The sequence below is a fragment of the Schistocerca gregaria genome, chromosome 2, assembly GCF_023897955.1.
Source record: "Schistocerca gregaria isolate iqSchGreg1 chromosome 2, iqSchGreg1.2, whole genome shotgun sequence".
Lineage (NCBI taxonomy): Eukaryota > Metazoa > Arthropoda > Insecta > Orthoptera > Acrididae > Schistocerca > Schistocerca gregaria.
In genome coordinates, this window is record NC_064921.1 from 593,637,107 (window position 1) to 593,649,687 (window position 12,581).

A 12,581-nucleotide genomic window follows, 5' to 3' on the forward strand; every position below is an offset into this window, starting at 1 on the left:
GCGTTCCTAATAAACAAAAGGAAAGGGAAGAAGTTTTTTTATGGTACAGCGAAAAATACTCACAAGCTGTCCGCTTCAAGTCATTTGAAAATTACTGATGGTATAAAAAAGTCATCAGCAGAAGATATTACTTAAATGCATTTTAAATGCAATTATTTAAAAACCTGCAGGGAAATGCTTATACGTCTCATATGGCACCATTATTTCAACGTTTCCGTAGTGTAGTGGTTATCACGTGCGCTTCACACGCGCAAGGTCCCCGGTTCGATCCCGGGCGGAAACATGATTATTTTTCTTTTTATTGATTCATATGTTAATTGCAATGCATACCATTTACAACATTTTTACATACGCCACTCGTTTTATTGAGCACTCGGAATGCAAATTGTTCGGGTAATGGCCTAATTACTGTGGCGGTATTTACAAATTGCTATGGGAAAATAATCAAAAACGCTACCTGATCGATAAAAAGATACTAATAATTATTGCACTACCGCGCCATCATCATCTTGTGTTACAAGGTGCGTAATTTAAGCAGCCTTTTCTTTGCATTTAAAGGAATTTTAGGCTGTGTGATTCTTTGTTGTTCCAATCATTCCCTCTCTTTGAGAGCTTCCTGCGGTTAAGATGAACAATTCGCTCTCTTAAAGCGTCAATACAGATCGTCACTGTGGCGAGTAAGAAGCAGTCCTCACGGTTGGAGCACAGACTGCTAGGTTGGTAACGCCACCTGGTGTTGAAAGTATGTTAATGGGATGAGAAGGCTCTGCAAGTCGTGAGAGCAAAAAAAACTAAAGGCCTGGCGAGCACTGGCGATATATTTGTCGCAAGAGTGAAACTAGCGTGCGCACCTGCTGTCAAACTGTAGCGGCGATTTAAAAGACGCGACGGGCCCTATTTCACTTGCGACACGATAGTAGCAGATGTTCAATGAATCACAGGCAATGGAATGGACTCGCGCTCACTAGCGACGCTATATCTGACAGTGAGTCGCTCTCGCATTCTGTTGCAGACGGAGGATTGAACTCTCTGGACCAGAAAAGTTTCATAGTGTACTATTTTAATTCATTCGCCATTACCACAGTTCTAATTTAGTCATATGGTCAAGGTACTGATGCCAACGGATTCACAAAGTAATTTGCAAAATACACTCCTGGAAATTGAAATAAGAACACCGTGAATTCATTGTCCCACGAAGGGGGAACTTTATTGACACATTCATGGGGTCAGATACATCACATGATCACACTGACAGAAACACAGGCACATAGACACTCTGAGGGATCTACGTCGAATCGCCGTTCAGGAGTGGGACAGTCTGGACCAACACTGCCTTGATGAACTTGTGGATAGTTTGCCACGACGAACACAGGCATGCCTCAATGCAAGACGACGTGCTTGTACCACCACCTCTGAAGTTCTCGCCGTATGGTGGTACAAAATGTAATGTGTGTGGTTGTCATGAGCAATAAAAAGTGCGGAAATGATGTTTGTCTTGATCTCTATTCCAATTTTCTGTACAGGTTCTGGGACTCCTGGTACCGAGGTGATGCAAAACTTTTTTTGATGTGTGTATTTATTTTCGTATTTGATACAAGCTGTCCAAAGGGACTCAATTGTTTGTCGTCGTGTTTATGTGGTTATTGAGGTTCTGCATACTGATTGTCATTAACTTGCTGTGTAAATTTAATTTGTACTTTGAGTGAATGTGGTAGAAATTTCGAGCAACTGTCTGAGAAGTCGGCAGAAATCTAGCCATTACTGCATTTGCCTCATTTGTATCCTTAAGACCATTCGTTTGTTTGGGATTTCGTTGCTTATAAAAGTGCTCGGTGAATCACTCTGCCAGTTTCACGGACGAGTATGTTTTAAATTTTCTGTTTTTACGATTATGCATAATAATCAAGTAGGAATTCCTTTTGGTGCTTCACAGCTGTGTATGTAAAGTTAAAAAGCAAAAATTCCACTTCACAAACTTTACATTATTTTCAATTCACTGCCTACTATTAATATCCTTATTATTGATTTAATTCCCTGTGGCTGCTTCACAGCCATGTATGCAAAGCTATATTTTTATTTATTTACTTTTTGTCTGTGTGATTCATTCATCCAGAAGCGTGCTTGAATTTCGTTCATCCAAAAGCTTGTTTCACAGATGTGTGCATTCTTCTAAATTTTCTGGTTTCAGTGAATTTGCACATTAGTGAAACAGCAGTTCCTATTGGTCGCATCACAACCGTGTATGTAGAACTTTAAAATTTTAATACTAATTTTCTCGTCTCGTGATTCAAATTTATTGGTGCAAATGTCTGCTTTGCAGACGGCTACATTAATTCCGATTTCTGCTTTCCCTTATTGTGCAAACTAGTAAGATAACAATTCTTTCTGCTTGTTTTCAATATGTATTTTATTTTATTTATTAATTTTTTTGGACGTACTGATGCTATTTTCGGTTTTCTGTTACTATTTCCAGTGTCAGCTGTTTGCCATGTGCACTACAGAATCTGAGTAAATTTTAATTTATTTTTGAGCGTTTCTCAGAACCAACAGTTTGTTTTGAAACTCGGCGTCTGTGACGAACAAACATCACTTGCTTTTGTAATTAAAAAATTACACTCTGGGGTAAACAATAAATAATTTTACTCCAAACAGTATCTTATTTTCGATTGGCTTTATACTATTCCCAGATCCTGTTCTTGCCAATTCAGTATCTGTTTAGTCTTATCTATTTATCATGATTACAGTTATAACTGACATCACAACCTAATAAAAAAGAAAGATATGTTCAGCTGGATTATTATTATCAATACTAATTTTTTATCTGTGTGGCTATTGTCCTGTGACTGTAGTAAGAGCAGATCTGATTTAATTTGTGAATATTGAATTGAACCTGTTTTCTGTCTCACCCACAACAAATAGATCATCTTAAAAATAAGCATATGTGACCACCTCCTTATTCTTTGGGTTACCAGTTACAAAAATCACTACATGGTCCCTTAGCAATACGTAAACCAGCATGTCCAGTTATCATGTGACCATAACGTAGGGTTGGTCAAAACAGAGATTTATTTAAGTTCCAGTGCAGTCGTCCTCTTCCATAGTATCCTAACTTCGATTATAATACAGTTGTTGTCCAGCGAAGGCTGCAGATGATCAGGTGCTCTGCGAATTATGATGTGCTCTGCTTCAGCTTTGCATACGTTGAATATTTGAAAACAGTTCTGATTCTTAAACTAAATCAACGATTTTTAGGTAATAACGCTATCGAAAGTCCAATTGCTGCTTAATATGGTGATTACATTCACTTACAGTATGCTAGTTCTAATATTAAACATTTTACATGCACAGTTTAGTAGGTGGGCGCACTTTGAGAAGTATAGCATCGTGCACGGACTCGACTGACTTACGTATCCGGTATGTGGAATGATATGGAGAGTGGCCTGTAGAGTGAAGACGGATGCCTCCCAATACGGTAGGAGATTTAACTACAACTCCTGGTAGCAGAAGAGCAACGACACACAGCCAACGTGAAACGTAGTGGCCACCCATCGCAGCTAAGCTAAGCAGCATATGAACGGGTGAGGTACTGCACGAGAGTTCCAAGCAGCATAAAGCAACGCAAGTCAGAAATAGAGGTCAGGTCATATGCACAAATCAGTCAGCTGTGCTTCAGACAACACAGGGGAGCTGTGTAATTAAATACAAGAACAGTAGGTGTAATGTAGATACAGCAGTTCCTTAGTATTTTCACATTGAAGGGCCAGAGAAGAACATGATGATTTACACTCAGAGACTCTTGGAAAACGTAACGTTACATCTCTGGCTGAACACAGAAATCAAATAATTAACTTACAACTCGTATAGATAAGAGGATTAGAGCTGATGAAAATGCACAGTTGGCTTGACCATAACGTAGGGTGGGTCAAAACAGAGATTTATTTTACTTCCGGTGCAGTCGTACTGTCTTGACCATAACGTAGGGTGGGTCAAAACAGAGATTTATTTAACTTCCAGTGCAGTCGTACTGTTCCATAGTATCCTAACTTGGATTATAATACACTTATTGTCCAGCGAAGGCTGCAGATGACAGACTGCTTACGGTCCACATCACATTATTACAGTACTTTAATGAGGGTAGATTTTACTGTAGATTTAGAACTGGAAGATGAAGAGTTTAGAGCAACAATTTGTTTACCGACCGGACTAATGAAAATAAGACGCATATCAAAATGAGTGAATAATATGTATTGCCTAAAGTTATACCACTGAAAACGTTTGTAATAACGTGAGATTCGCAACATCTACCAGAATTTTCTATAAATGGTATGCGTTTTGAAGTACGGCCATGCATTTCTTTTGCCTGAGAAGTAGCATTTTATTTTACTATTGGCCGTATAATGTATTTACTGTTGACAACAGTGAACTTTTATTTTATTTGACATCACAGTAAGAACAGTGCCATGTAGGCTGTAGTAAATGAACTTATGGTACCTGAAGATGATCTAAACCTATAACAAACAAAGAATTATTTGTTCAACATTCTTGGCATTATTGAAATATATCTTTTTCAGCTTTTTGAATGTTCTGTTAAGAATGTCTGTAATTATATGTGCGGAATGGAAATGGCACCCATTATGTTGGTAACCCATGGATTGCATTATGCCCAGTGAGATGTTATCTAATAACTACTACAGTTAGGAACTGTAGAAAATTGTGGATATCTGGAGTACCGTTAATAAAACTGGCTCCTTCGACGCGATTGTTGAAAAGCTGACACCCCACGATGACATATTACCTCCCTCAGCCAGTGTGAATTTTCCGTTGATCGGTAGTGATTTTCACGAAGGTGTATGTATGTATTGTAGATGATGATTCATCTGTAAACAAAATCTTGCACAGAAATGCCAAGTTACTTAGCAGCTTTCGTAGACACCATTTGTAGGATTGTAGCCGACCACAGAAAACATTGATAAAGAGGATGTTGATGGAGCAAAATGTGGAAAGGATGAAATGTGTTGGAATGTAGTGTGTGAGAGATGAACCAACTGCTCTTTTTGTCAATCCAAGGTCGATTGTAAGCATTCAGTCAGTATCTAATCAGTTGCTCAGATGGTGGTCTCTTCTTTCATCACAATGTAAGCTTTCACATTATTCTAGCTGGATCTGCGGTAACGAAACACACAATTTTCTCTACAACATAAAATTGCTTGAAATTACCAGTCATTTTCACAACAGTCAGCACATTCATTCCACTGCATTTTATTGCTGCACGTTGCAGATGGAATCATGGTCCTGGAACCAGCTGTGCAGACGTCAGTCCCACTGCTAACACTAATTGTAATGGCTGGGAGTGGAAAGCTTCCACTGCGGGTGATGGAACTGAGTCGTTAGCGACAAGAATCCAGGTAGTATTCCGCCCTGAGAGGATCGGGGTAGCAGTGGAGTGGTGTGTAATCGCCTAGTAGTTGTCCAGCGCGTCAAATTGTAAACGTCGTTGGCAGAATGTTCATTTATTACTAAATAAGTTGCATCAGTCGTGATAATGCTCGGAGAGGCCAGCGTCCCCATGATGTACCTTGTACATTGCCTGTGAGGAGGCGCGAGTGTTGCATGCGGCATCCCGCCACTGGGCGCTAAGGAGTTTGTCGACTCTGCAGCCTAAAGCCGTCCTCAACACGGGACGAGGCAGCTGACGTTGACGTGGACGCGGCCGGGACATCTGACCTCACGGGGGACAGCGCCGTCGGCGCAAGGGACGAGCTGGTTAGCGTGATCGTGATCTGCGCTCTCCAGCGGCAGTTGTCGCCTTTGTTTGACTCGCAAACCACGCAGTTTCCTTAAGGCGCGTGTCCACTAGCAAGTAACTTTCGCAAGTACTTGCAGAGGTGTTTACATTAGTACGAAAACTTGCGCAAGTTGACTTCTGCAAGTCGCTTTGGCAAGTTAATTTCACCAACTTGCTGCAAGTACTTGCGGAAGTGTATCCACTACAGTTCGCGTTGTGAGACAGGCAAGTTGTAGATTACAGTGTCGTGTGCACAAACCAGAGCAGCCGCCAGTGTTGTATTGTCATTGTTAAAGAAATGGCGTGATAAAAAACGAAAAGTTAAGAAAAAGGGAAGTGTTTGGGTAAAGAAATGGATACAGAGGCGTTCATGCTTAATTTCCAAGAAACACTACTGAACGAGCTGAAATCAGAGGACTTTGCTCAGATTACAACCTTTCTGAGAATGTCTTTTGCAAGTTTTGGACACCTCTTGTCAATTGTGGAATCAAATATTCGGAAACAGGATACAAATATGCGGCAAGCTATATCACCAAGAGATCGTCTTTTAATTACTCTTCGATTTTTAGCCACAGGTAAGAGAATAAAACACGTAAATGTCAAATAAATACTTACTGTCAATAGTCGTACATTTATATTTATTTCACAGAATTATTTTTTTTTAATTTTTAGACGATAGTTTCCACTCTTTGATGTACCTTTTCCGAGTACCCATTTGCACAGTCTCTCGAGTTGTTACGGACTGTTGTGTGGCTCTATATGAATGTTTGAAAAGAGAGTATTTGGAGGTTAGTATTTTGATGTTTCATAACTCACACAAATAATTCGCTTAAGCAGAAGCAGTTTCCTTGTGAATGATGAACTTAGCCACTATCAGAAATAATAATTACTTACTCTGATTGCGTGCAGAGGAAACTGCTTTCACCTGTCATCCAAGAATTAGTTATAGTTTCCATCTTCCTCAAATACGTCGAGTACTGCCTTTTGTTTTATCCACTTTAATTTTTTTCGACTTGACATTCGTGTTAATAACCTTAACTCCGATGCCACATAGTCACCAAACACCTGATGTTCATCAACAGGTTTGTGCATCGCTTCTATTGCTTTGTTTAGAATAGTGTCTGAATTTTCCTCGTTTTTTTTTCTTTTCAAAATTCTTCTTTCCTGTGCTTTTTCCTGGACTGTACCTGTCTCACACTAATTATCTTCGCTGGCGTTTTCTGATCCCTAAAATAAACATTGTAATGTAATATTTATCTTCAAAGGGGTAAATTTCAGATATAATTTTGTTTTCTATAATTTTAGGTACCTTCAACAGAAGAGGAATGGTTACAAATCGCTACTGGTTTTGAGAATAGGTGGGATGTTCCAAACTGTATTGGTGCTATGGATGGGAAACATACAGTCATACAGGCTTCCAAGAAAGAAGGCAGTGTGTACTTTAATTATAAAGGGAATCACAGTATTGTGCCATTGGAACTGATTGGACCTGACTACAGAGTTATATACTTCGATGTGGGCAGTAATGGTAGAATATCTGGTGATGGAGTTTTTAATAATTGTAGACTGTCAGAATGTCTTGAGTCTAATTCTTTGGATGTACCAGTTCTTCGAAATGTACCTGGTAGAACTATGCTTATACTTTACGTCATTGTTTCTTATGATGCATTTGCTCTAAAAAATTATATTATGAAGCCCTACCGTTTTAGAGGGCAGCCAGTGCAAAATCGTGTGTTTAATTATCGGCTCTCTAGAGCAAGAAACGTGTCTGAAAACTTTTTTGGGCTTATATGCACACGTTATCGAGTATTACGAATGCACACGTTATCGAGTATTACGAATGCAAATTATTCTAGACCCAGAGAAATCTAGGCAAATTGTCAAAGCGATTTGTGCTCTTCACAACTTTTTACTCACAGAAGAGAGTAGAAATTCCGTTTATGCCCCATCTGGCACATGTGATTCTCAAATTTACAGACGTAAGGAGAATGGCGCAAATTCATATGGACAGAAACGAATATACCGCTAGAACCAATAAACATACATAATTGGCCACAGATGACCAAGGAAGTCAGAAATGAATTCACAAACTACGTTGTTTCACCAGAAGGGGAAGCACCCTGGCAATACAGATGCCTTTAAATTTCAGTTGATTTCTGATGAGTGTGTAAACATAAATACATCTGTAATAAAAGTAATAAATACTATATGCAGAATATTAGATTTGTTTCACTTACCATATTATCTTCGGTTTCTTATGGTGTGTAGGAACGAAACATATATTTCCCGCAACTGTCAAGTCCAGCAAGTAATTGCAGCAAGCTAGGAGAACCGTTTACATTAGCTTGCGGAAGCTACTTCTCCAAGTCGACGAAACTTCCGGAAGTCAACTTGCTGCAGGTGTTTCCACATGCAAAGAACTTGCAGAAGTAGCTTCTGCAAGCGACTTGCGGAAGTTTATTGCTAGTGGACACGCGTCTTTACGTAAAGAACTTTTTGCTAGGGAGGACGCAGTATGTTATATGTTATCTTGGATGGAGACTCGTCGTCAGATATAGAAGTAACTTTACGTGTACCCCAGGGAAGTGTGTTGGCACCCTTGCTATTCATGTTATACAATACTGAACTTGCAGGCAATATTAACAGTAACCTCAGACTGTTAGCAGTTATCTATAATGAAGTACTGTCTGAAAGAAGCTGCGTAAATATTTAGTCAGAGATTGACACGATTTCAAAGTTGTGCAAAGACTGGCAATTTGATTTAAAAAGTTCAGAAACGTAAAACTGTGCGCTTCACAAAACAAAAAAAACGTAGTGTCTATGACTATAATATCACTGAGTAACTGTTGGAAGCGGCCAAATCATACAAATACCTGGATGTAACACTTTGTACGGATATGAAATGGAATGATCACACACGTTCATTCGTGGGTGATACAGGCGGTAGACGTTGGTTTATTGGTAGAATATTGGGAAAGTGCAATCATTCTAAAAAGGAGATTGGTTACAGGTCGCTCGTGCGTCCGATTCTAGAATATTGTTCAAGAATGTGGGACTAAAAGGGAATATTGGACGTATACAGAGAAGAGCAGTGCGAATCGTCACAGGTTTGTTTGGTCCATGGGAGAGTATCACAGAGACACTGAAGGAAATGAAGTGGCAGATTCTTGAAGACAAGACATAAACCTTCCGGAGAGTCTATTAACTAATTTTCAAAAACCGGCTTTAAATGATGCCCCTAGGAATGTACTACAACCCTTTACGTATTGCTCACATAGGGCTCATTAGGATAAGATTAGAATAATTTATTATAGCACGCACAGAGACATTCATTCTTCCCGCTCTTCAAACATGAATGGAACGGGAAGAAGTCCCAATAACAGTTAACAATGGGATATACCGCCTGCCGTGTGGTTTGCAGAGTATAGATGTAGATAAATATGTAAAATAACAACGTAATTTCTGTGAGGCTGAGTAGATAGACATTATATATATTGCTTCTGTCGGACGCACTTTTCCTAAATCGACAATTGCTCCGAAATATGATTGGTGGATTTTACAGCAAAATTTTCCACTTTGTTCACAAAGAGAACAATGGAGGTGATGGAAGAAACACTTAACAGCGTGTATTTGTAACCGTCACAAGTAGCTGCAATCATTTGCGCGAACACTACTCGCAAATTAAGCCTGGCATTTCGCTAAGTTCAAGCATTTCTTCCAGTGAACATGAGAGCGAAGATTAAAAATGATTTCGCAAAGTAAAAAATTTAATTTACAAGCAATGTTGTTCAAATAATCCCTTTATTGACTAAAACACAGTCTTTAAAATTTTGAAGGTAGTCGGTGTCAAATATAGTAGCGAAAAATCGTCTACAACTAGTACAGAAACCAGACTGCAGCTGTAAAAATAGAGGACATGAAAGGGAATCAGGATTTTAATTGGGAGTGAGACACGACTGTTGCCCATCCCTGCTTATTCAGTGCACACATTCAGCAAACAGTAAAAGAAACCAAGAACAAATTTTGAAAGGGCGTTAAAGTTCATAGTGAGGACATAAAAGAACTTCAAAATGTGATGATGACATTGTAATTGTGGAAAAGACGGCAGAGTTAGCATTTTTGGAATTAATGATTTGGTCAGTTTCGATGAGTGTCATGCCACAAGAACTAAATTCTATACGTGCTACTACTGGCTAAACGAGACGTTTCGTGGAATCAAGAGAAATCACTTCTATAAGTGTGTGAGGATTCTCTAATGAATGATCCAGATTCCAGGAGATGATAAGTCCACCCATTTGCAACCTCTCCGCCCCAACTCCCTCCATCCCCTGCGGACGTTTGTGACCTTCAAGTTCTGTTGCAATAAACGTAAGATGAAAAAAATATTCGTTGTTTTTTTCTGAGCTATTCATCACTAGCGCTTCGGGATGCATATGAATATATATTTACGGTCTTGCAAGCGCTTTCCTGTTGTCAAATCAGACAAAAAGCTATCCAGCAAATCCAATGAACCTTTTCACAGCACTTGTAAAATGACTATTTCAATAATTACTTTGCTCAGAAGATAGTCAGTACTTCTCCGAAACCGGCATTAATAAAAGAAAATGCAACATTAGATTGCGCCAAAAGATACATCAAATACAAATGCGAGTGTATCCCAGAACATTTCGCGAAATGCGCCAAATATTATTTTTTCCGCCGTAAACGATATGTGCATACTATACGAAAAAGTTATTTTTCGTTATTCTATATTCTATCTGTTAAGTATAGTAACATTTTTACCTTTCAAAATAGTGTTCTAAATACAGAGTTGTTATTCCGCAAAAGGAAGAAGTTCCTAAAACATCCTTTGTTGTGGTCACGCTGAGTACAGCGAGAACGCATGGTTAATACTAGAAAAGATCAACGGTTTTATTACAAGAAATTACCGCGTCCAGGTGCCAAATCCAAGTTATTTCACGACTACGCAAGAAGCAGTTTTCGTACGACACTGTCAAGTTCATCTTCATTCAAAGGCGAAAAAAAACGCAGTAAATAGGACACCAGTGATTATTTTACCATCCCTTGCACATTTCATTCAGCATCGTCGTTTTTCATCTATCATCTAATCAGCTGATAGCAACGATAGTAACAACTCATCCACGGCAGCATTCTTCATCATTTTCGCAAGTTTACATGCATTTACCATAACCAACGGTGTCGCTTACGGCCAGCATGCATCTCTCGATACTGCGCGGCGCTGCCATCTATCGGATGAACGTTCGACTAGTGCAACTAAAGGCCTACGGTGATACTCTTTCAATCCTGGCAAAGTGGCAATGCTCGCCCTCTGGTGGACACAAGGCGCATACCGCAGAACCTTTATAAGATGCTCAAATTGTTATGTTTGTGGTGTAAACAAGAATCAGTAACCATAGCAACAAAATAATTAAAAGAATGACAATAAAATATCTTGTCTCCCTTACCATCCGCCCGGCTAGCTCAGTCGGTAGAGCATGAGACTCTTAATCTCAGGGTCGTGGGTTCGAGCCCCACGTTGGGCGCACATTTTTATCATGTGAACACATTCCATGAAGCTCGAGATCAGATCATATATCATACTGGAGGCAACTGCACCCCGTGTGGCGCCGTGGCTTAGTTGGTTAAAGCGCCTGTCTAGTAAACAGGAGATCGAGGGTTCGAATCCCTCCGGTGCCTTGCAGTAAAAAATTTTGTCTTTCGCTAAACCATCTCCACGGTTGACTATTGAAAGAACGTTCACACTTTACTACGTGCTTCCAACGTGTACTTCGCAACAGCTTCCGCAGACAGTTGCAACTCCAAAACAGCACGCGTCTAACAAGCACTCAGTAGAAAGTTAACATAATCACAATTTGCATGCTAAGTACGGTCAGGCCTACGTTGTAACTCTCTATGTATGTTTTTGTATGTGTTCTTCTTTGAGCCTTTTGTAATATTTATAAGAATTTCTGATACTTGTGACAATTCCTTTGAAGGGGTCGGAGAGAGATAGTCATAAGCCACATTCAACTAGTTTTGAGATACAGTGGCTTTAAAGTTTCATGCAAGTATAAAAATGTTGAAGACAAAATAGACACTTCTTTTTGCTTTTAATTATTCTTTAATACACTGCAAACCTTGTGTAAAACACACAATCTTCTTTCTGTTACATTATATTAATTTTAGAGTCATTTTAATTATGATGTGGTCGAAAATGGCTTATGACTGTGTCTCCCTGAAAATAATTTAGAACACAAAATACGTTTTTGAGGTTTTGTTTTGAAAATTATATAACAACTAGTAATTTTTAACAATTTTTGCATTTTCACATACACACATACGCAACGTATAAGTCAGTCTAACACTTTATTTTACACTGTAAATGTGAAATCAAGGGATTTCTTCTAGGTCATCATGATTCACATTATTTCCGGCCCATGACCGAAAAAGGCTTTGATATGCTGCAGGTATGTATGCCATGAGAGACAGTATGTCATCAATCTTTTCTGATTAACTTGAAGTGGCTTTCTATATTTTATTGGCAGCTGAAATAGATCTTGATCAGCAGGTCTTCCTTTCCTCTTGCTAGGTAGATTTGCTAACATTAAAGTTCCTATATCTGACTAGCTGTGCTTCACACTTAGCATGAAGGGATCTCTATACTCAAACTTAAATTGAGTCACTTCACTAAAATGGAAGGGATCTCGAGATCTGAATAGAGTGGGTATCGAGATTAATGACTTCAGATCGCCCAAGATTCTGAAGTCTTGTCTATGCATTTTCGTAACAATGAAAT

At 39.1% G+C, this 12,581-nt stretch overlaps 3 non-coding genes across 3 annotated transcripts; all 3 read left to right on the forward strand.

Moving 5' to 3' along the window:
* Window positions 1–210: 210 nt before the first annotated feature.
* On the forward strand, window positions 211–283 carry Trnav-cac (transfer RNA valine (anticodon CAC)). The gene has a single exon. It is a non-coding gene; the product is annotated as a tRNA-Val (tRNA).
* A 10,972-nt stretch (window positions 284–11,255) lies between these two features.
* Trnak-cuu (transfer RNA lysine (anticodon CUU)) lies at window positions 11,256–11,328 on the forward strand. The gene has a single exon. It is a non-coding gene; the product is annotated as a tRNA-Lys (tRNA).
* An 80-nt stretch (window positions 11,329–11,408) lies between these two features.
* Window positions 11,409–11,482, forward strand: Trnat-agu (transfer RNA threonine (anticodon AGU)). The gene has a single exon. It is a non-coding gene; the product is annotated as a tRNA-Thr (tRNA).
* Window positions 11,483–12,581: the final 1,099 nt, after the last annotated feature.